The sequence below is a fragment of the Phyllobates terribilis genome, unplaced genomic scaffold (genome assembly GCF_046119375.1).
Source record: "Phyllobates terribilis strain yellow unplaced genomic scaffold, ASM4611937v1 Scaffold_142__1_contigs__length_4687701, whole genome shotgun sequence".
In the NCBI taxonomy this organism is placed as follows: domain Eukaryota; kingdom Metazoa; phylum Chordata; class Amphibia; order Anura; family Dendrobatidae; genus Phyllobates; species Phyllobates terribilis.
Genome location: NW_027362902.1, coordinates 2,587,804 through 2,609,721, shown reverse-complemented (window position 1 = coordinate 2,609,721; position 21,918 = coordinate 2,587,804). Strand labels below are relative to the sequence as shown.

General features: G+C 46.0%; 10 non-coding genes and 4 pseudogenes across 10 annotated transcripts; all 14 read right to left on the bottom strand.

Moving 5' to 3' along the window:
• Window positions 1-1,781: 1,781 nt before the first annotated feature.
• Window positions 1,782-1,972, bottom strand: LOC141205762 (U2 spliceosomal RNA). The gene has a single exon (XR_012276436.1). It is a non-coding gene; the product is annotated as a U2 spliceosomal RNA (small nuclear RNA).
• A 1,115-nt stretch (window positions 1,973-3,087) lies between these two features.
• Window positions 3,088-3,280, bottom strand: LOC141206245 (U2 spliceosomal RNA). Its single transcript, XR_012276905.1, has one exon. It is a non-coding gene; the product is annotated as a U2 spliceosomal RNA (small nuclear RNA).
• Window positions 3,281-3,750: 470 nt separating this feature from the next.
• On the bottom strand, window positions 3,751-3,889 carry LOC141206405 (U2 spliceosomal RNA; annotated as a pseudogene).
• A 1,115-nt stretch (window positions 3,890-5,004) lies between these two features.
• Window positions 5,005-5,194, bottom strand: LOC141206265 (U2 spliceosomal RNA). The gene has a single exon (XR_012276921.1). It is a non-coding gene; the product is annotated as a U2 spliceosomal RNA (small nuclear RNA).
• Window positions 5,195-11,369: 6,175 nt separating this feature from the next.
• LOC141206219 (U2 spliceosomal RNA) lies at window positions 11,370-11,562 on the bottom strand. The gene has a single exon (XR_012276883.1). It is a non-coding gene; the product is annotated as a U2 spliceosomal RNA (small nuclear RNA).
• Window positions 11,563-12,032: 470 nt separating this feature from the next.
• On the bottom strand, window positions 12,033-12,171 carry LOC141206404 (U2 spliceosomal RNA; annotated as a pseudogene).
• A 1,115-nt stretch (window positions 12,172-13,286) lies between these two features.
• LOC141205761 (U2 spliceosomal RNA) lies at window positions 13,287-13,477 on the bottom strand. Its single transcript, XR_012276435.1, has one exon. It is a non-coding gene; the product is annotated as a U2 spliceosomal RNA (small nuclear RNA).
• A 1,115-nt stretch (window positions 13,478-14,592) lies between these two features.
• LOC141206332 (U2 spliceosomal RNA) lies at window positions 14,593-14,777 on the bottom strand. The gene has a single exon (XR_012276964.1). It is a non-coding gene; the product is annotated as a U2 spliceosomal RNA (small nuclear RNA).
• Window positions 14,778-15,571: 794 nt separating this feature from the next.
• On the bottom strand, window positions 15,572-15,663 carry LOC141206415 (U2 spliceosomal RNA; annotated as a pseudogene).
• Window positions 15,664-16,778: 1,115 nt separating this feature from the next.
• LOC141205760 (U2 spliceosomal RNA) lies at window positions 16,779-16,969 on the bottom strand. The gene has a single exon (XR_012276434.1). It is a non-coding gene; the product is annotated as a U2 spliceosomal RNA (small nuclear RNA).
• A 1,115-nt stretch (window positions 16,970-18,084) lies between these two features.
• LOC141206331 (U2 spliceosomal RNA) lies at window positions 18,085-18,269 on the bottom strand. The gene has a single exon (XR_012276963.1). It is a non-coding gene; the product is annotated as a U2 spliceosomal RNA (small nuclear RNA).
• A 794-nt stretch (window positions 18,270-19,063) lies between these two features.
• Window positions 19,064-19,155, bottom strand: LOC141206413 (U2 spliceosomal RNA; annotated as a pseudogene).
• A 1,115-nt stretch (window positions 19,156-20,270) lies between these two features.
• On the bottom strand, window positions 20,271-20,461 carry LOC141205759 (U2 spliceosomal RNA). The gene has a single exon (XR_012276433.1). It is a non-coding gene; the product is annotated as a U2 spliceosomal RNA (small nuclear RNA).
• Window positions 20,462-21,576: 1,115 nt separating this feature from the next.
• Window positions 21,577-21,767, bottom strand: LOC141205758 (U2 spliceosomal RNA). The gene has a single exon (XR_012276432.1). It is a non-coding gene; the product is annotated as a U2 spliceosomal RNA (small nuclear RNA).
• Between the last annotated feature and the right edge of the window lie 151 nt (window positions 21,768-21,918).

The following is a 21,918-nucleotide window of genomic DNA, read 5'->3' as shown; positions in this document are numbered from 1 at the left end:
CTGCAGCGACCGCAGCTCGCGCTGCAGCCCTCTGAAGTCCCTCCTCTTCTCACACGCCTGTTGTCGACCCTTGGCCTGAAAGAAACAGCGAAACTCAAGTTTAACATATTCCCACCAATCAGAGACTGTTTGGAAGATACCCTTGTAGGACTGCCACATTGCGTAGGCTGCTCTCAGCTCCTCCACGACTTCATCCTGAGCCAGCAGAGCACAATTCAGCTTCCAGGAGCCGGGGCCGGACGGAAAACCGTCGCCGAGGACACCTTGTAAGTGAATGGCTCTGTGGTCGGAGAAGAAGCAGGGGACCATCGAGTGCCTACTCTGCCTGACTGCCCGAGAGGTGAACACAAAGTCAATCCTGGAGCGGAGTGAGCCATCGGGTCGGCTCCACGAATAGTTTGTGGAGCCTCTCCCCATGGAGCCCACCACGTCCTGAAGAGAGGCCTCGGTTACCATCTCGATGAGCAGCTTGGACGTGATGTCCAACTTGGCAGATGTGCCAGAACTACGACCATCCTCCTCGATGGGGCAGTTGAAATCCCCGGCCATCACTAAGGTCCTGGTGGTGGCAAGCTGAAGCCGCAGGGTCTGGAAAAGCTCCAAACGCTCATTCTTCAGTGGGGACGCATACTACACTTGATCTTAGCCAACAGGCCGAGAAGCGATAACCAGAATTGGTTTCAAACTACGGAGCCACCCAAGGATCCTGAAAAGTCCATTTGTGGAGATGAGCTCCTGGACTCCCGTTAAGAAGACATGTTGTTAACCTCTAGATCCCTTACATGCCTGCACTTTTCGGCTTGCTGCTGCTGCAATCCACGCGTTTTAGATCTGCATAACTCCACCTCTTTAAACACAGCACCTTCACCCCCTGCTGTTCCCACCCGCCTCAACACCGTTGGAAGGGAGGAGAACCAATTAAGGCGGGGGGTGGGGTGGAACGAGCAGCTGTCTACCCTTAGCAGGAGGGCTCCTGATTACATACCTCTCCTGCTGCTGCTGCTGCTGGCTGTCCAGCAGCAGACTGAAGGTGGCTGCTGCTGTGCACAGGTATATAAAGGCTCAGAGCCTATTATGACACGCGCAGCCAGCGTTCCATTGCCACATTCCATCTACTGCAGGCAGGATACCTGGCTGGCTGAATGTCGCTGAGAAGCTCACAGAGACCGCCGTAAGCAACAGTTTAACAGAATGCCACAGACTAATCAACCAAACTTTTTGGGTTGGGTTCTCTTTTATAGTCTGCAGGCATTAAATGAAAGAAGTCAGTGTTCCAGCAGAAGGAGACAACGTTTCAGAAAAGGCATTGTAGCAAACCAAAAAAGAAATTTTAAGCGCAGCAGAGTAACCAGCGCACATACCTGTTAGCTCAGGTGAGTTTAAAAGGCTGCTGTTGATAACAAGGGCATTTGCTAAATAGATGGTGTGTGTGCAACAATATACTGAAAGGTCAATTATATTGTGCAGCTTATCTCACCACCTGTAGTTATTTAGGTGAAAGCTCCAAAATGCTTGCCTAATATGTCTGTTTATCCAAAAGGAAGTAAAAAGGGAGAGCTAGAAAGATAGCATTGCATCACATTACATGGCAATGCAATGCACAGTTGCTGAAGTTGAACCAAAATGAGCTTGTAATCTGGCTTCTGCAACTTTGAACATGAAAAATCCAATGAGGAGAAGAAAAGCAAAGCCAAAGAGTCCATCCCAAAATCCGACAAACAAGCAAAATGAACAAAAAACATTGAATTCAATTCTTTCTGATTTTAGAAACTGCATTAAAGAAGGGGTGCACCGGTCCTGGAGATACTGCAATACCAGGTCAATGCGTGGAGTGGACAGAGCAAGCTCTTTTTCCATCTCCCTGTTCTAAAAATCCATTTAATATATGGTCCCCAGATAGGGGACGTATCAGATATTAAACTGATAAGAACAGATACTACACTTGATCTTAGCCAAAAGGCCGAGAAGCGATAACCAGAATTGGTTTCAAACTACGGAGCCACCCAAGGATCCTGAAAAGTCCATTTGTGGAGATGAGCTCCTGGACTCCCGTTAAGAAGACATGTTGTCAACCTCTAGATCCCTTACATGCCTGCACTTTTCGGCTTGCTGCTGCTGCAATCCACGCGTTTTAGATCTGCATAACTCCACCTCTTTAAACACAGCACCTTCACCCCCTGCTGTTCCCACCTGCCTCAACACCGTTGGAAGGGAGGAGAACCAATTAAGGCGGGGGGTGGGGTGGAACGAGCAGCTGTCTACCCTTAGCAGGAGGGCTCCTGATTACATACCTCTCCTGCTGCTGCTGCTGCTGGCTGTCCAGCAGCAGACTGAAGGTGGCTGCTGCTGTGCACAGGTATATAAAGGCTCAGAGCCTATTATGACACGCGCAGCCAGCGTTCCATTGCCACATTCCATCTACTGCAGGCAGGATACCTGGCTGGCTGAATGTCGCTGAGAAGCTCACAGAGACCGCCATAAGCAACAGTTTAACAGAATGCCACAGACTAATCAACCAAACTTTTTGGGTTGGGTTCTCTTTTATAGTCTGCAGGCATTAAATGAAAGAAGTCAGTGTTCCAGCAGAAGGAGACAACGTTTCAGAAAAGGCATTGTAGCAAACCAAAAAAGAAATTTTAAGCGCAGCAGAGTAACCAGCGCACATACCTGTTAGCTCAGGTGAGTTTAAAAGGCTGCTGTTGATAACAAGGGCATTTGCTAAATAGATGGTGTGTGTGCAACAATATACTGAAAGGTCAATTATATTGTGCAGCTTATCTCACCACCTGTAGTTATTTAGGTGAAAGCTCCAAAATGCTTGCCTAATATGTCTGTTTATCCAAAAGGAAGTAAAAAGGGAGAGCTAGAAAGATAGCATTGCATCACATTACATGGCAATGCAATGCACAGTTGCTGAAGTTGAACCAAAATGAGCTTGTAATCTGGCTTCTGCAACTTTGAACATGAAAAATCCAATGAGGAGAAGAAAAGCAAAGCCAAAGAGTCCATCCCAAAATCCGACAAACAAGCAAAATGAACAAAAAACATTGAATTCAATTCTTTCTGATTTTAGAAACTGCATTAAAGAAGGGGTGCAGCGGTCCTGGAGATACTGCAATACCAGGTCAATGCGTGGAGTGGACAGAGCAAGCTCTTTTTCCATCTCCCTGTTCTAAAAATCCATTTAATATATGGTCCCCAGATAGGGGACGTATCAGATATTAAACTGATAAGAACAGATTTTTTGATTGAATATATCTTTTATTAGCACAAAAAATAAGTTAACAGACAGTGTACAGTGCCGCAGCCCAGTACACCCAGAATTCTACATCATATTTACATAGCATGAGGATACGACGCACTAACTAGACACATCACACCCCTATGCTACACAAAACACTCAATCTGAAAGAAAAAGCATGTCAATCAATACAGTACGACGAACCGTGATAAGGGATGGGGATTGGGAAAAAGGGGATGGGGAGGGGAAAATCACAGGCCCGAAACTTTATTGAAAGACAAGACACATAAGGGGAGAGGGGGAGGAGGGGTTTAGTCCTCATCCTCGTCCTCCGGACCGTCCTCGATGGAATAGTCTCTGAGCAGGCTGTGGATCAGCCTGCGGCAGTCCTGGATGGACATCCTCTCCCTCCTCAAGATGAGCCGGTTCCTGGCGACCCAAACGGCATCCTTGAAGCAGTTCATAAGGCGCCAAGCCTCCTGGATGGCTCCGACGGTATGAACCCCAGGGAAGAGTCCATAAAGCACAGAATGGTGCGATAGGCTCGCCCTGGGGACAGAGTTCCTCAGGTCGTCCTCAAGGGCAGTCAACAGGCGCTGTGCAAATCAGATACTACACTTGATCTTAGCCAAAAGGCCGAGAAGCGATAACCAGAATTGGTTTCAAACTACGGAGCCACCCAAGGATCCTGAAAAGTCCATTTGTGGAGATGAGCTCCTGGACTCCCGTTAAGAAGACATGTTGTCAACCTCTAGATCCCTTACATGCCTGCACTTTTCGGCTTGCTGCTGCTGCAATCCACGCGTTTTAGATCTGCATAACTCCACCTCTTTAAACACAGCACCTTCACCCCCTGCTGTTCCCACCCGCCTCAACACCGTTGGAAGGGAGGAGAACCAATTAAGGCGGGGGGTGGGGTGGAACGAGCAGCTGTCTACCCTTAGCAGGAGGGCTCCTGATTACATACCTCTCCTGCTGCTGCTGCTGCTGGCTGTCCAGCAGCAGACTGAAGGTGGCTGCTGCTGTGCACAGGTATATAAAGGCTCAGAGCCTATTATGACACGCGCAGCCAGCGTTCCATTGCCACATTCCATCTACTGCAGGCAGGATACCTGGCTGGCTGAATGTCGCTGAGAAGCTCACAGAGACCGCCATAAGCAACAGTTTAACAGAATGCCACAGACTAATCAACCAAACTTTTTGGGTTGGGTTCTCTTTTATAGTCTGCAGGCATTAAATGAAAGAAGTCAGTGTTCCAGCAGAAGGAGACAACGTTTCAGAAAAGGCATTGTAGCAAACCAAAAAAGAAATTTTAAGCGCAGCAGAGTAACCAGCGCACATACCTGTTAGCTCAGGTGAGTTTAAAAGGCTGCTGTTGATAACAAGGGCATTTGCTAAATAGATGGTGTGTGTGCAACAATATACTGAAAGGTCAATTATATTGTGCAGCTTATCTCACCACCTGTAGTTATTTAGGTGAAAGCTCCAAAATGCTTGCCTAATATGTCTGTTTATCCAAAAGGAAGTAAAAAGGGAGAGCTAGAAAGATAGCATTGCATCACATTACATGGCAATGCAATGCACAGTTGCTGAAGTTGAACCAAAATGAGCTTGTAATCTGGCTTCTGCAACTTTGAACATGAAAAATCCAATGAGGAGAAGAAAAGCAAAGCCAAAGAGTCCATCCCAAAATCCGACAAACAAGCAAAATGAACAAAAAACATTGAATTCAATTCTTTCTGATTTTAGAAACTGCATTAAAGAAGGGGTGCACCGGTCCTGGAGATACTGCAATACCAGGTCAATGCGTGGAGTGGACAGAGCAAGCTCTTTTTCCATCTCCCTGTTCTAAAAATCCATTTAATATATGGTCCCCAGATAGGGGACGTATCAGATATTAAACTGATAAGAACAGATCAGGTTTCAACATAATTTATTAAGTGCGTAAAAGATGGTTTACAATCAAAAACAACAACACAAACAGTACATTATTAAAACACAGAATTCCACCCATAAAAACCCCATATACGATTAGCATCCCTCCTCCCAATACATTTGACATCCCTCAAGTAATAAATATACATCTGGCTAAAAGCAATTTTAAGACAATCCTTCACAGAAATAGCATCACGTTTAAAAAGTAAAATATTGCGTGCCTTCCAAAGGGCGTCTTTAAAACAGTTAATCATACACCAACATATACAATACTGTTGAGGGGTCGGACATTTAAAAAGGCCATATAAAACATTTTCATGGTTAAAATCTCTTAAACCGCAAGTCCATTTTAAAAGAATCCCAACTTTGTGCCAAAGTTCCTGTGCAAATGGGCAATTCCACATAAGGTGCAAGGTGGTTTCGTCATTAACACATGAGTCTCTGGGGCATTTGGCTCTGGCCACCAGGCCTCTCCTGTGTTGAAACTCTCTGGTGGGGAGGCACTGGTGGACCACCATCCATGCGATGTCCTTATGTCCATTTGCTAAGAATTTCCCGAAGACATTCTTCCAAACTTGCTTCGATCTCTCTTCTGAGAAATTTACTATGGGGGTCACATCTTCATTCCTCCTCAGAAAAGATAAAAGCTTCTTGCGGTCTTTAAAAATGTCCATATTAAAATCACCAAGGCTATAAAATCGAACAGTCTTTTCTAAGATTGCTTGGTGTTTGGGGGGGCATAGTAAAACAGGGGAATTCAACGACAACTTAAACCATCTTTTAAAAATCATCCCACAAGTATATTTTAAAAAATAACTTAGCGCACTATTACCATTAAAATGTTTGAAACAAAAGCAGAAATAATTTAAATACAAATAAATATGTAAATCGGGGACATCCCTTCCGCCGTTCATTTTATTCTTCCTCATTATTTCTCGCCTTAATTTTTCCATTTTGGAGTTCCATAAAAACATAAAGATCATCCTAGTCATTTTTTTAATTAAAACATCAGAGGGGGGGTACACCATAGCTATATACAGTATGAGGGGTAACAACACTGATTTTATAATTAAAATTTTCCCCTCCATTGTTAGGGACCTCAAACCCCAAAATGATATTTTCTTTGACATTTTTTCTATGACATTCTCCCAGCTTTGAGTTCCCACATTCTCCTCGTTAAAAACAACTCCAAGAATTTTTACATTGTCTCGTTTTATAGTGAGCTGCGGGAGTTGGGCGGTGTCCCAGGATCCCAAAGTCAGACATTCAGATTTATTTAAATTAAGTTTAAAACCGGATGCCTGGGAAAAAAAATCAATGCGCAACACCGCCCTCCGGAGGGAAGCAGGGTCCACGCACACAACCGTCACGTCATCCATGTAGCCAAAGACTCTCACATCACTGCCACCTCCGCCTGGAACAGGAACCCCTCTAATCACTTTGTCTTTCCTTATTGCGCTCAGCAGGGGCTCCATGGCGCAGATGAACAGGATGGGCGACAAGGGGCATCCCTGCTTCACTCCGGACTCAAGGGGAACTCCATCTGTTAAAAAGCCATTAAGAGAAATTTGACTAAAACAATTTTTATATAAAATCTTAATACAATTTAAAAGCATATTAGGGATACCCATTCTTTTTAAAACTCTAAAAAGAAATCTATGAGAGACTCTATCGAAAGCTTTTTCAAAATCTAGGGCTAAAAGAGCTACATTTTGACCCCGGTCTCTGGAATACCAAATTACATCCCTTAATACGTTTAAAACCTCTGAAATACTTCTGCCTGGTACACTACAAACCTGCTCAGGCTGGATTAGTTTGGCAATGACACTCCTGAGCCGGTCTGCAACCACCTTAGCAAGTACCTTGTAATCAACATTTAGGAGAGTTATGGGTCTCCAATTCGCTAGAGTACTGCGGTCACCTTTTTTATATATCAAAGACACCACTCCTCTCCTCCACGAAAATGGCAACTGTTCACAAATAAAAACTTCTTTAAAAAGCATAAAAAGGTCCTCTTTTAAAATGTCCCAAAAAGTAAGGTAAAATTCTACAGGTAGTCCGTCACACCCAGGTGCTTTACCCTTAGAGAAACTTTTAAAAACATAAAATAATTCCTCCAAAACAATATCGCGCTCTAAAAACTCCTGGTCTGTAAAATTTAACTTAAAATCGAGATCATTAAAAGCATCAGATAAAAAGGACTCATCTATACACTTTTTACTAAAAAGATGCTTATAAAAGTTAAAAGTAGCATTCAACATTCCCTGCATAGATGTTTCACCCTCTAGATTTGTGATCACTTCTCTTTTATCCATGACTTTTTTGAAGAAGAAGCGAGAGCACTTCTCCCCCTCCTCGAAGTGCTGCACTCTAGAGTTAAAAATAATCTCTTTCCCCTTTGTGTCTATGCAGTTCTGAATTTCAGTTTTTAGGCTAGCAATATCATCTCCCACCTCCACCCCTAGCTCTTTGAATTTAAAAAGTGTTTGTAGTTTGGTGTTAAGATCACTAAAACATCTTTTTTTCTCTCTAGCTTTACGTCTCCCTGCTTTTATAAAAAACATTCTGACTTTTTTTTTCAAATTTTCCCACCAGGTTACCATAGGGGCATCAGAAGGTTTTTGTCGCCGCCAGGCTTGATAGGCTTTACCAAAGTCTTGTCGAATCAGAGGGTCCTCCAGCAGGTAAGTACTTAGACGCCAGAGGCCCCTGTTGACCCTCTGTTCATCCCGGTATTCTAGATGCACCTCCAAGCCCTTATGGTCAGAAAATATATTTGATGTTAAAACACATTTAACAGGGTTAAAATCATCTGATAGGAAAATAAAATCGATCCTGGAGGACACCCCTCTTCCGGACCACGTATAACCAGGGTCCGTCGGCAGGAGTGACCTCCACGCATCGCATAATTTAAAATCAGTTATAAAATCTTTCAATAGATGACATGACTTATCCAATTTGCGTAAAGGGTCACCCCCTGCTCGTTGTTCACTAGCACAAAGACAATTAAAATCACCCCCTACGATCAGGGGAGATGACCCAGTACAGTACAATGGCAATATCCCAAATAAATTAATTCTCTCTTGCTTATCAGGGGGAGCATAAATATTCATTACACGTAGGGTAAAACCATTAAATTTAAAATGCACTAAAACCACTCTGCCTGGTACTATTTCTGTGACAGCATTTATAGTAATATTTCTCCCACGACAGAGGAAGCCCACCCCCGCTGACTTGTTGTCATTGGAGCCAGACCAGATGGAGGGCCCCAGTCTCCAATCTGTCTTGATATCATTATAATTTAGTGCATGTTGTATCCCGCATTCCTGTAATAAACATATGTCAAAGTCAGTGGTTTCTAAATACTTGAATAGAGCAGCCCTACGAACTGGGCTCTTTAATGACCTCACATTCAGTGAGACAAGTCTTAATGTGGGCATTCATAGGTCAGGGTGGTGGATCTTCCATGAGGACACCTGACTCAAAGCCCTGTATATCAAATTGCTCCAGGACATCCGGGCTAGAGGACCCAAACGACTCGATATTCTGTGAGCCGGCGGTTGCCCCCTCGTAGGTCACGGTTCCCAGCCACATTCCAGGAGACGCTGGGGCTTCGACATTCCGTCTCTTTTTCGGGGCAGACTCCACTAGGTCACTGGTGCAGTCCTCCTCTTCCTCCACCTCCTCCAGGGGGGGAGACTGGTCCATCAGGACAAGATCAGCAACACAGATTTCCTGATGTTCGCCACCTAGAAGCAAAGCCCCCTCATCTGGCTGGCTAATCGCCCTGGAAGATCCTGAGGCCATCGCAGTGTGGTCCCCTGTAGCCAACCGCACAGGGGCACCACCCTCCAGCCCAACAGGATCGGTATCGGGAACCATCGATACGGAGGATACCCTCCCAGAAGGAGGACCCCCCCGCTCCGGTCCATGCGAGGTCCGCCCATCGTTAAGGGACTTCGATGCAGGTGTCGCCCCAGAGGGGCCTCCGGCTCCCTGCTCCATCCCAGCCTTCTCGCCCTTCGAACCGCCCTCCGACGCCGGCCTGCCAGTGAAGACCGGTGGGCGCATCGGCTCAGCTTCAGAAGATGCAGCTTCTGCGTAGGTCCTGGTCCTGGTCCTGTTGGGGCATCCTCGGAACATGTGCCCCGCCTCACCGCAGAGATTACATTTCCTCCCAGCGGGACAGTCCTTCATTAAATGTCCGTAACAGCTGCAATTATTGCAGCGGTCTACTTTCCTGCCCGTGCAGGACGTTTGGGTATGACCCATTTGTCCACAGTTCCTGCAACATACTGGCATTCCAGGATAAAATAAGTAGCCTCTGCTCTTACCGATTACGAAGGTTGAGGGAGGGTGTAGCATTCCTCCCACTCCACTAAGGTCCCTCTTTAGACGGGCCATATACCTTCTCTTGCCGCACCAGAAGCCTACCGCGTTCTTCACAGTACCCAGGTATCTCAGATCATCACAATAGCGGGTAAGGTAGGTCGAGATGTCTGCAGCTTCCACAAAGGGGTTCGGGAAATGCACCACGATGGGGATCTCGTCATAAGCATACAAGAGACAAAAGGTTAGTCCATCCAATTCATCTAAGTAGTTTTTCTCGTTTACCTTTTGTACGAGTTGCTGACAGCATCCCTGGCTCTTGAAGGTGATGGTGTATGTCCCCTTGTACTCGTTGTCCTGGAAGCAGAATATGTCTTCCCGCCGAAACTCAAGAACTCCAAGAAGAATCCTATGGCAGATGTAGTCCAAATTCTTCTCCATCCTCGATGCTGCTCCAACTTCAATCCTCACGGTGTTCCGCATCCGGGCATCACCCGATGAATATGTGAGCGTTGCCGGCATCCTTCACTCAGGAACGTACCGACTCTTCTCTCTGAAAGGCGCAAGCCTTCATGGGATCTCTTCCCGTTGCTCCCGGACTAATCCTTCCTCCCAATAGCAGCAGGGGGGTTAAGTCCCTCCGAAGAGGAACGATCCCCCCAGGCCGAGAGAAAGGGTACCAAGAGCACCTCACAGGCAAGACCACACAGGTAAACCTGATAGATCGTGCCAAAAGGCCGAGAAGCGATAACCAGAATTGGTTTCAAACTACGGAGCCACCCAAGGATCCTGAAAAGTCCATTTGTGGAGATGAGCTCCTGGACTCCCATTAAGAAGACATGTTGTCAACCTCTAGATCCCTTACATGCCTGCACTTTTCGGCTTGCTGCTGCTGCAATCCACGCGTTTTAGATCTGCATAACTCCACCTCTTTAAACACAGCACCTTCACCCCCTGCTGTTCCCACCCGCCTCAACACCGTTGGAAGGGAGGAGAACCAATTAAGGCGGGGGGTGGGGTGGAACGAGCAGCTGTCTACCCTTAGCAGGAGGGCTCCTGATTACATACCTCTCCTGCTGCTGCTGCTGCTGGCTGTCCAGCAGCAGACTGAAGGTGGCTGCTGCTGTGCACAGGTATATAAAGGCTCAGAGCCTATTATGACACGCGCAGCCAGCGTTCCATTGCCACATTCCATCTACTGCAGGCAGGATACCTGGCTGGCTGAATGTCGCTGAGAAGCTCACAGAGACCGCCATAAGCAACAGTTTAACAGAATGCCACAGACTAATCAACCAAACTTTTTGGGTTGGGTTCTCTTTTATAGTCTGCAGGCATTAAATGAAAGAAGTCAGTGTTCCAGCAGAAGGAGACAACGTTTCAGAAAAGGCATTGTAGCAAACCAAAAAAGAAATTTTAAGCGCAGCAGAGTAACCAGCGCACATACCTGTTAGCTCAGGTGAGTTTAAAAGGCTGCTGTTGATAACAAGGGCATTTGCTAAATAGATGGTGTGTGTGCAACAATATACTGAAAGGTCAATTATATTGTGCAGCTTATCTCACCACCTGTAGTTATTTAGGTGAAAGCTCCAAAATGCTTGCCTAATATGTCTGTTTATCCAAAAGGAAGTAAAAAGGGAGAGCTAGAAAGATAGCATTGCATCACATTACATGGCAATGCAATGCACAGTTGCTGAAGTTGAACCAAAATGAGCTTGTAATCTGGCTTCTGCAACTTTGAACATGAAAAATCCAATGAGGAGAAGAAAAGCAAAGCCAAAGAGTCCATCCCCAAATCCGACAAACAAGCAAAATGAACAAAAAACATTGAATTCAATTCTTTCTGATTTTAGAAACTGCATTAAAGAAGGGGTGCACCGGTCCTGGAGATACTGCAATACCAGGTCAATGCGTGGAGTGGACAGAGCAAGCTCTTTTTCCATCTCCCTGTTCTAAAAATCCATTTAATATATGGTCCCCAGATAGGGGACGTATCAGATATTAAACTGATAAGAACAGATTTTTTGATTGAATATATCTTTTATTAGCACAAAAAATAAGTTAACAGACAGTGTACAGTGCCGCAGCCCAGTACACCCAGAATTCTACATCATATTTACATAGCATGAGGATACGACGCACTAACTAGACACATCACACCCCTATGCTACACAAAACACTCAATCTGAAAGAAAAAGCATGTCAATCAATACAGTACGACGAACCGTGATAAGGGATGGGGATTGGGAAAAAGGGGATGGGGAGGGGAAAATCACAGGCCCGAAGCTTTATTGAAAGACAAGACACATAAGGGGAGAGGGGGAGGAGGGGTTTAGTCCTCATCCTCGTCCTCCGGACCGTCCTCGATGGAATAGTCTCTGAGCAGGCTGTGGATCAGCCTGCGGCAGTCCTGGATGGACATCCTCTCCCTCCTCAAGATGAGCCGGTACCTGGCGACCCAAACGGCATCCTTGAAGCAGTTCATAAGGCGCCAAGCCTCCTGGATGGCTCCGACGGTATGAACCCCAGGGAAGAGTCCATAAAGCACAGAATGGTGCGATAGGCTCGCCCTGGGGACAGAGTTCCTCAGGTCGTCCTCAAGGGCAGTCAACAGGCGCTGTGCAAATCAGATACTACACTTGATCTTAGCCAAAAGGCCGAGAAGCGATAACCAGAATTGGTTTCAAACTACGGAGCCACCCAAGGATCCTGAAAAGTCCATTTGTGGAGATGAGCTCCTGGACTCCCGTTAAGAAGACATGTTGTCAACCTCTAGATCCCTTACATGCCTGCACTTTTCGGCTTGCTGCTGCTGCAATCCACGCGTTTTAGATCTGCATAACTCCACCTCTTTAAACACAGCACCTTCACCCCCTGCTGTTCCCACCCGCCTCAACACCGTTGGAAGGGAGGAGAACCAATTAAGGCGGGGGGTGGGGTGGAACGAGCAGCTGTCTACCCTTAGCAGGAGGGCTCCTGATTACATACCTCTCCTGCTGCTGCTGCTGCTGGCTGTCCAGCAGCAGACTGAAGGTGGCTGCTGCTGTGCACAGGTATATAAAGGCTCAGAGCCTATTATGACACGCGCAGCCAGCGTTCCATTGCCACATTCCATCTACTGCAGGCAGGATACCTGGCTGGCTGAATGTCGCTGAGAAGCTCACAGAGACCGCCATAAGCAACAGTTTAACAGAATGCCACAGACTAATCAACCAAACTTTTTGGGTTGGGTTCTCTTTTATAGTCTGCAGGCATTAAATGAAAGAAGTCAGTGTTCCAGCAGAAGGAGACAACGTTTCAGAAAAGGCATTGTAGCAAACCAAAAAAGAAATTTTAAGCGCAGCAGAGTAACCAGCGCACATACCTGTTAGCTCAGGTGAGTTTAAAAGGCTGCTGTTGATAACAAGGGCATTTGCTAAATAGATGGTGTGTGTGCAACAATATACTGAAAGGTCAATTATATTGTGCAGCTTATCTCACCACCTGTAGTTATTTAGGTGAAAGCTCCAAAATGCTTGCCTAATATGTCTGTTTATCCAAAAGGAAGTAAAAAGGGAGAGCTAGAAAGATAGCATTGCATCACATTACATGGCAATGCAATGCACAGTTGCTGAAGTTGAACCAAAATGAGCTTGTAATCTGGCTTCTGCAACTTTGAACATGAAAAATCCAATGAGGAGAAGAAAAGCAAAGCCAAAGAGTCCATCCCAAAATCCGACAAACAAGCAAAATGAACAAAAAACATTGAATTCAATTCTTTCTGATTTTAGAAACTGCATTAAAGAAGGGGTGCACCGGTCCTGGAGATACTGCAATACCAGGTCAATGCGTGGAGTGGACAGAGCAAGCTCTTTTTCCATCTCCCTGTTCTAAAAATCCATTTAATATATGGTCCCCAGATAGGGGACGTATCAGATATTAAACTGATAAGAACAGATACTACACTTGATCTTAGCCAAAAGGCCGAGAAGCGATAACCAGAATTGGTTTCAAACTACGGAGCCACCCAAGGATCCTGAAAAGTCCATTTGTGGAGATGAGCTCCTGGACTCCCGTTAAGAAGACATGTTGTCAACCTCTAGATCCCTTACATGCCTGCACTTTTCGGCTTGCTGCTGCTGCAATCCACGCGTTTTAGATCTGCATAACTCCACCTCTTTAAACACAGCACCTTCACCCCCTGCTGTTCCCACCCGCCTCAACACCGTTGGAAGGGAGGAGAACCAATTAAGGCGGGGGGTGGGGTGGAACGAGCAGCTGTCTACCCTTAGCAGGAGGGCTCCTGATTACATACCTCTCCTGCTGCTGCTGCTGCTGGCTGTCCAGCAGCAGACTGAAGGTGGCTGCTGCTGTGCACAGGTATATAAAGGCTCAGAGCCTATTATGACACGCGCAGCCAGCGTTCCATTGCCCCATTCCATCTACTGCAGGCAGGATACCTGGCTGGCTGAATGTCGCTGAGAAGCTCACAGAGACCGCCATAAGCAACAGTTTAACAGAATGCCACAGACTAATCAACCAAACTTTTTGGGTTGGGTTCTCTTTTATAGTCTGCAGGCATTAAATGAAAGAAGTCAGTGTTCCAGCAGAAGGAGACAACATTTCAGAAAAGGCATTGTAGCAAACCAAAAAAGAAATTTTAAGCGCAGCAGAGTAACCAGCGCACATACCTGTTAGCTCAGGTGAGTTTAAAAGGCTGCTGTTGATAACAAGGGCATTTGCTAAATAGATGGTGTGTGTGCAACAATATACTGAAAGGTCAATTATATTGTGCAGCTTATCTCACCACCTGTAGTTATTTAGGTGAAAGCTCCAAAATGCTTGCCTAATATGTCTGTTTATCCAAAAGGAAGTAAAAAGGGAGAGCTAGAAAGATAGCATTGCATCACATTACATGGCAATGCAATGCACAGTTGCTGAAGTTGAACCAAAATGAGCTTGTAATCTGGCTTCTGCAACTTTGAACATGAAAAATCCAATGAGGAGAAGAAAAGCAAAGCCAAAGAGTCCATCCCAAAATCCGACAAACAAGCAAAATGAACAAAAAACATTGAATTCAATTCTTTCTGATTTTAGAAACTGCATTAAAGAAGGGGTGCACCGGTCCTGGAGATACTGCAATACCAGGTCAATGCGTGGAGTGGACAGAGCAAGCTCTTTTTCCATCTCCCTGTTCTAAAAATCCATTTAATATATGGTCCCCAGATAGGGGACGCATCAGATATTAAACTGATAAGAACAGATTTTTTTTTTTTTATCGAAAGCCCGAATTCGTGTACAAAACCCGAGTGCGCTTAAAAAAGTGACAATTGCCACAAAAAAAAGTGCACTAGGATGCTGGTCTTCTTGAAACCTTCTCCAAAAGGAGAAGGGTCCCCCAAACCATTCCCCGTCCCTCCGTGCCAGAAGGCCACAGCGAGGCACAGGGACAAATAGCCACCTCCAGCCGGAGCCAGAGGCGACCCAATCTTACCCTCAATACCTGCCCGAGTTCTCACCCGAGCAAGGCACTGGGAGCCAAAGACTGTGCTCCCCTCCCGGAAGAGGGGAGCCAACAACGCTCTCCTCCCGAAAGAGGAGAGCCAGGGGGGTTCAGGGGGGAGCGGAACCTGATGGCCACACACTCCCCCCCTAGACCTGCCAAGAGAGGAACCCGTAAGGGAACCGCATCCCGACAAAATCCTAGTAAGGCCGTGGACACACGTGAAAAAGTGGACACACAGTGACAAAAAAAAATTAAATAAATAGTGAAGGTTTCACAGTATAATACTGCCCGGACCTTCGACCGGGAATTGAAAAATTCCCCATCCTAAGGCCAGAAGGCCCGGAATAAGGGTGTGTGTGAAGAAAGAAATATTGAAGTACTAGTGCAAATGTGCCATAAACTCAAGTGGGGTTCCCAATCCCAGTGAGTTAAGGCACCCCAGGGTCACCACTCCTGGGGCACTTCACACTTCGGGCTTTCGATCTTCCCCGGCCCAATGGCGTCGATCCTGGGGGGCCATGCTTTCCACCAGATGACTATATTAGCCACCTGGCGTACTAACAAGCGCCTAAACCCCAGTGTGCATAATGTATCAATCTACTAGGGCGGCAAACATCCAAAACCGCCTTTTCGAAAGATACTACACTTGATCTTAGCCAAAAGGCCGAGAAGCGATAACCAGAATTGGTTTCAAACTACGGAGCCACCCAAGGATCCTGAAAAGTCCATTTGTGGAGATGAGCTCCTGGACTCCCGTTAAGAAGACATGTTGTCAACCTCTAGATCCCTTACATGCCTGCACTTTTCGGCTTGCTGCTGCTGCAATCCACGCGTTTTAGATCTGCATAACTCCACCTCTTTAAACACAGCACCTTCACCCCCTGCTGTTCCCACCCGCCTCAACACCGTTGGAAGGGAGGAGAACCAATTAAGGCGGGGGGTGGGGTGGAACGAGCAGCTGTCTACCCTTAGCAGGAGGGCTCCTGATTACATACCTCTCCTGCTGCTGCTGCTGCTGGCTGTCCAGCAGCAGACTGAAGGTGGCTGCTGCTGTGCACAGGTATATAAAGGCTCAGAGCCTATTATGACACGCGCAGCCAGCGTTCCATTGCCACATTCCATCTACTGCAGGCAGGATACCTGGCTGGCTGAATGTCGCTGAGAAGCTCACAGAGACCGCCATAAGCAACAGTTTAACAGAATGCCACAGACTAATCAACCAAACTTTTTGGGTTGGGTTCTCTTTTATAGTCTGCAGGCATTAAATGAAAGAAGTCAGTGTTCCAGCAGAAGGAGACAACGTTTCAGAAAAGGCATTGTAGCAAACCAAAAAAGAAATTTTAAGCGCAGCAGAGTAACCAGCGCACATACCTGTTAGCTCAGGTGAGTTTAAAAGGCTGCTGTTGATAACAAGGGCATTTGCTAAATAGATGGTGTGTGTGCAACAATATACTGAAAGGTCAATTATATTGTGCAGCTTATCTCACCACCTGTAGTTATTTAGGTGAAAGCTCCAAAATGCTTGCCTAATATGTCTGTTTATCCAAAAGGAAGTAAAAAGGGAGAGCTAGAAAGATAGCATTGCATCACATTACATGGCAATGCAATGCACAGTTGCTGAAGTTGAACCAAAATGAGCTTGTAATCTGGCTTCTGCAACTTTGAACATGAAAAATCCAATGAGGAGAAGAAAAGCAAAGCCAAAGAGTCCATCCCAAAATCCGACAAACAAGCAAAATGAACAAAAAACATTGAATTCAATTCTTTCTGATTTTAGAAACTGCATTAAAGAAGGGGTGCACCGGTCCTGGAGATACTGCAATACCAGGTCAATGCGTGGAGTGGACAGAGCAAGCTCTTTTTCCATCTCCCTGTTCTAAAAATCCATTTAATATATGGTCCCCAGATAGGGGACGTATCAGATATTAAACTGATAAGAACAGATACTACACTTGATCTTAGCCAAAAGGCCGAGAAGCGATAACCAGAATTGGTTTCAAACTACGGAGCCACCCAAGGATCCTGAAAAGTCCATTTGTGGAGATGAGCTCCTGGACTCCCATTAAGAAGACATGTTGTCAACCTCTAGATCCCTTACATGCCTGCACTTTTCGGCTTGCTGCTGCTGCAATCCACGCGTTTTAGATCTGCATAACTCCACCTCTTTAAACACAGCACCTTCACCCCCTGCTGTTCCCACCCGCCTCAACACCGTTGGAAGGGAGGAGAACCAATTAAGGCGGGGGGTGGGGTGGAACGAGCAGCTGTCTACCCTTAGCAGGAGGGCTCCTGATTACATACCTCTCCTGCTGCTGCTGCTGCTGGCTGTCCAGCAGCAGACTGAAGGTGGCTGCTGCTGTGCACAGGTATATAAAGGCTCAGAGCCTATTATGACACGCGCAGCCAGCGTTCCATTGCCCCATTCCATCTACTGCAGGCAGGATACCTGGCTGGCTGAATGTCGCTGAGAAGCTCACAGAGACCGCCATAAGCAACAGTTTAACAGAATGCCACAGACTAATCAACCAAACTTTTTGGGTTGGGTTCTCTTTTATAGTCTGCAGGCATTAAATGAAAGAAGTCAGTGTTCCAGCAGAAGGAGACAACATTTCAGAAAAGGCATTGTAGCAAACCAAAAAAGAAATTTTAAGCGCAGCAGAGTAACCAGCGCACATACCTGTTAGCTCAGGTGAGTTTAAAAGGCTGCTGTTGATAACAAGGGCATTTGCTAAATAGATGGTGTGTGTGCAACAATATACTGAAAGGTCAATTATATTGTGCAGCTTATCTCACCACCTGTAGTTATTTAGGTGAAAGCTCCAAAATGCTTGCCTAATATGTCTGTTTATCCAAAAGGAAGTAAAAAGGGAGAGCTAGAAAGATAGCATTGCATCACATTACATGGCAATGCAATGCACAGTTGCTGAAGTTGAACCAAAATGAGCTTGTAATCTGGCTTCTGCAACTTTGAACATGAAAAATCCAATGAGGAGAAGAAAAGCAAAGCCAAAGAGTCCATCCCAAAATCCGACAAACAAGCAAAATGAACAAAAAACATTGAATTCAATTCTTTCTGATTTTAGAAACTGCATTAAAGAAGGGGTGCACCGGTCCTGGAGATACTGCAATACCAGGTCAATGCGTGGAGTGGACAGAGCAAGCTCTTTTTCCATCTCCCTGTTCTAAAAATCCATTTAATATATGGTCCCCAGATAGGGGACGCATCAGATATTAAACTGATAAGAACAGATTTTTTTTTTTTTATCGAAAGCCCGAATTCGTGTACAAAACCCGAGTGCGCTTAAAAAAGTGACAATTGCCACAAAAAAAAGTGCACTAGGATGCTGGTCTTCTTGAAACCTTCTCCAAAAGGAGAAGGGTCCCCCAAACCATTCCCCGTCCCTCCGTGCCAGAAGGCCACAGCGAGGCACAGGGACAAATAGCCACCTCCAGCCGGAGCCAGAGGCGACCCAATCTTACCCTCAATACCTGCCCGAGTTCTCACCCGAGCAAGGCACTGGGAGCCAAAGACTGTGCTCCCCTCCCGGAAGAGGGGAGCCAACAACGCTCTCCTCCCGAAAGAGGAGAGCCAGGGGGGTTCAGGGGGGAGCGGAACCTGATGGCCACACACTCCCCCCCTAGACCTGCCAAGAGAGGAACCCGTAAGGGAACCGCATCCCGACAAAATCCTAGTAAGGCCGTGGACACACGTGAAAAAGTGGACACACAGTGACAAAAAAAAATTAAATAAATAGTGAAGGTTTCACAGTATAATACTGCCCGGACCTTCGACCGGGAATTGAAAAATTCCCCATCCTAAGGCCAGAAGGCCCGGAATAAGGGTGTGTGTGAAGAAAGAAATATTGAAGTACTAGTGCAAATGTGCCATAAACTCAAGTGGGGTTCCCAATCCCAGTGAGTTAAGGCACCCCAGGGTCACCACTCCTGGGGCACTTCACACTTCGGGCTTTCGATCTTCCCCGGCCCAATGGCGTCGATCCTGGGGGGCCATGCTTTCCACCAGATGACTATATTAGCCACCTGGCGTACTAACAAGCGCCTAAACCCCAGTGTGCATAATGTATCAATCTACTAGGGCGGCAAACATCCAAAACCGCCTTTTCGAAAGATACTACACTTGATCTTAGCCAAAAGGCCGAGAAGCGATAACCAGAATTGGTTTCAAACTACGGAGCCACCCAAGGATCCTGAAAAGTCCATTTGTGGAGATGAGCTCCTGGACTCCCGTTAAGAAGACATGTTGTCAACCTCTAGATCCCTTACATGCCTGCACTTTTCGGCTTGCTGCTGCTGCAATCCACGCGTTTTAGATCTGCATAACTCCACCTCTTTAAACACAGCACCTTCACCCCCTGCTGTTCCCACCCGCCTCAACACCGTTGGAAGGGAGGAGAACCAATTAAGGCGGGGGGTGGGGTGGAACGAGCAGCTGTCTACCCTTAGCAGGAGGGCTCCTGATTACATACCTCTCCTGCTGCTGCTGCTGCTGGCTGTCCAGCAGCAGACTGAAGGTGGCTGCTGCTGTGCACAGGTATATAAAGGCTCAGAGCCTATTATGACACGCGCAGCCAGCGTTCCATTGCCACATTCCATCTACTGCAGGCAGGATACCTGGCTGGCTGAATGTCGCTGAGAAGCTCACAGAGACCGCCATAAGCAACAGTTTAACAGAATGCCACAGACTAATCAACCAAACTTTTTGGGTTGGGTTCTCTTTTATAGTCTGCAGGCATTAAATGAAAGAAGTCAGTGTTCCAGCAGAAGGAGACAACGTTTCAGAAAAGGCATTGTAGCAAACCAAAAAAGAAATTTTAAGCGCAGCAGAGTAACCAGCGCACATACCTGTTAGCTCAGGTGAGTTTAAAAGGCTGCTGTTGATAACAAGGGCATTTGCTAAATAGATGGTGTGTGTGCAACAATATACTGAAAGGTCAATTATATTGTGCAGCTTATCTCACCACCTGTAGTTATTTAGGTGAAAGCTCCAAAATGCTTGCCTAATATGTCTGTTTATCCAAAAGGAAGTAAAAAGGGAGAGCTAGAAAGATAGCATTGCATCACATTACATGGCAATGCAATGCACAGTTGCTGAAGTTGAACCAAAATGAGCTTGTAATCTGGCTTCTGCAACTTTGAACATGAAAAATCCAATGAGGAGAAGAAAAGCAAAGCCAAAGAGTCCATCCCAAAATCCGACAAACAAGCAAAATGAACAAAAAACATTGAATTCAATTCTTTCTGATTTTAGAAACTGCATTAAAGAAGGGGTGCACCGGTCCTGGAGATACTGCAATACCAGGTCAATGCGTGGAGTGGACAGAGCAAGCTCTTTTTCCATCTCCCTGTTCTAAAAATCCATTTAATATATGGTCCCCAGATAGGGGACGTATCAGATATTAAACTGATAAGAACAGATACTACACTTGATCTTAGCCAAAAGGCCGAGAAGCGATAACCAGAATTGGTTTCAAACTACGGAGCCACCCAAGGATCCTGAAAAGTCCATTTGTGGAGATGAGCTCCTGGACTCCCATTAAGAAGACATGTTGTCAACCTCTAGATCCCTTACATGCCTGCACTTTTCGGCTTGCTGCTGCTGCAATCCACGCGTTTTAGATCTGCATAACTCCACCTCTTTAAACACAGCACCTTCACCCCCTGCTGTTCCCACCCGCCTCAACACCGTTGGAAGGGAGGAGAACCAATTAAGGCGGGGGGTGGGGTGGAACGAGCAGCTGTCTACCCTTAGCAGGAGGGCTCCTGATTACATACCTCTCCTGCTGCTGCTGCTGCTGGCTGTCCAGCAGCAGACTGAAGGTGGCTGCTGCTGTGCACAGGTATATAAAGGCTCAGAGCCTATTATGACACGCGCAGCCAGCGTTCCATTGCCACATTCCATCTACTGCAGGCAGGATACCTGGCTGGCTGAATGTCGCTGAGAAGCTCACAGAGACCGCCATAAGCAACAGTTTAACAGAATGCCACAGACTAATCAACCAAACTTTTTGGGTTGGGTTCTCTTTTATAGTCTGCAGGCATTAAATGAAAGAAGTCAGTGTTCCAGCAGAAGGAGACAACGTTTCAGAAAAGGCATTGTAGCAAACCAAAAAAGAAATTTTAAGCGCAGCAGAGTAACCAGCGCACATACCTGTTAGCTCAGGTGAGTTTAAAAGGCTGCTGTTGATAACAAGGGCATTTGCTAAATAGATGGTGTGTGTGCAACAATATACTGAAAGGTCAATTATATTGTGCAGCTTATCTCACCACCTGTAGTTATTTAGGTGAAAGCTCCAAAATGCTTGCCTAATATGTCTGTTTATCCAAAAGGAAGTAAAAAGGGAGAGCTAGAAAGATAGCATTGCATCACATTACATGGCAATGCAATGCACAGTTGCTGAAGTTGAACCAAAATGAGCTTGTAATCTGGCTTCTGCAACTTTGAACATGAAAAATCCAATGAGGAGAAGAAAAGCAAAGCCAAAGAGTCCATCCCAAAATCCGACAAACAAGCAAAATGAACAAAAAACATTGAATTCAATTCTTTCTGATTTTAGAAACTGCATTAAAGAAGGGGTGCACCGGTCCTGGAGATACTGCAATACCAGGTCAATGCGTGGAGTGGACAGAGCAAGCTCTTTTTCCATCTCCCTGTTCTAAAAATCCATTTAATATATGGTCCCCAGATAGGGGACGTATCAGATATTAAACTGATAAGAACAGATACTACACTTGATCTTAGCCAAAAGGCCGAGAAGCGATAACCAGAATTGGTTTCAAACTACGGAGCCACCCAAGGATCCTGAAAAGTCCATTTGTGGAGATGAGCTCCTGGACTCCCGTTAAGAAGACATGTTGTCAACCTCTAGACCCCTTACATGCCTGCACTTTTCGGCTTGCTGCTGCTGCAATC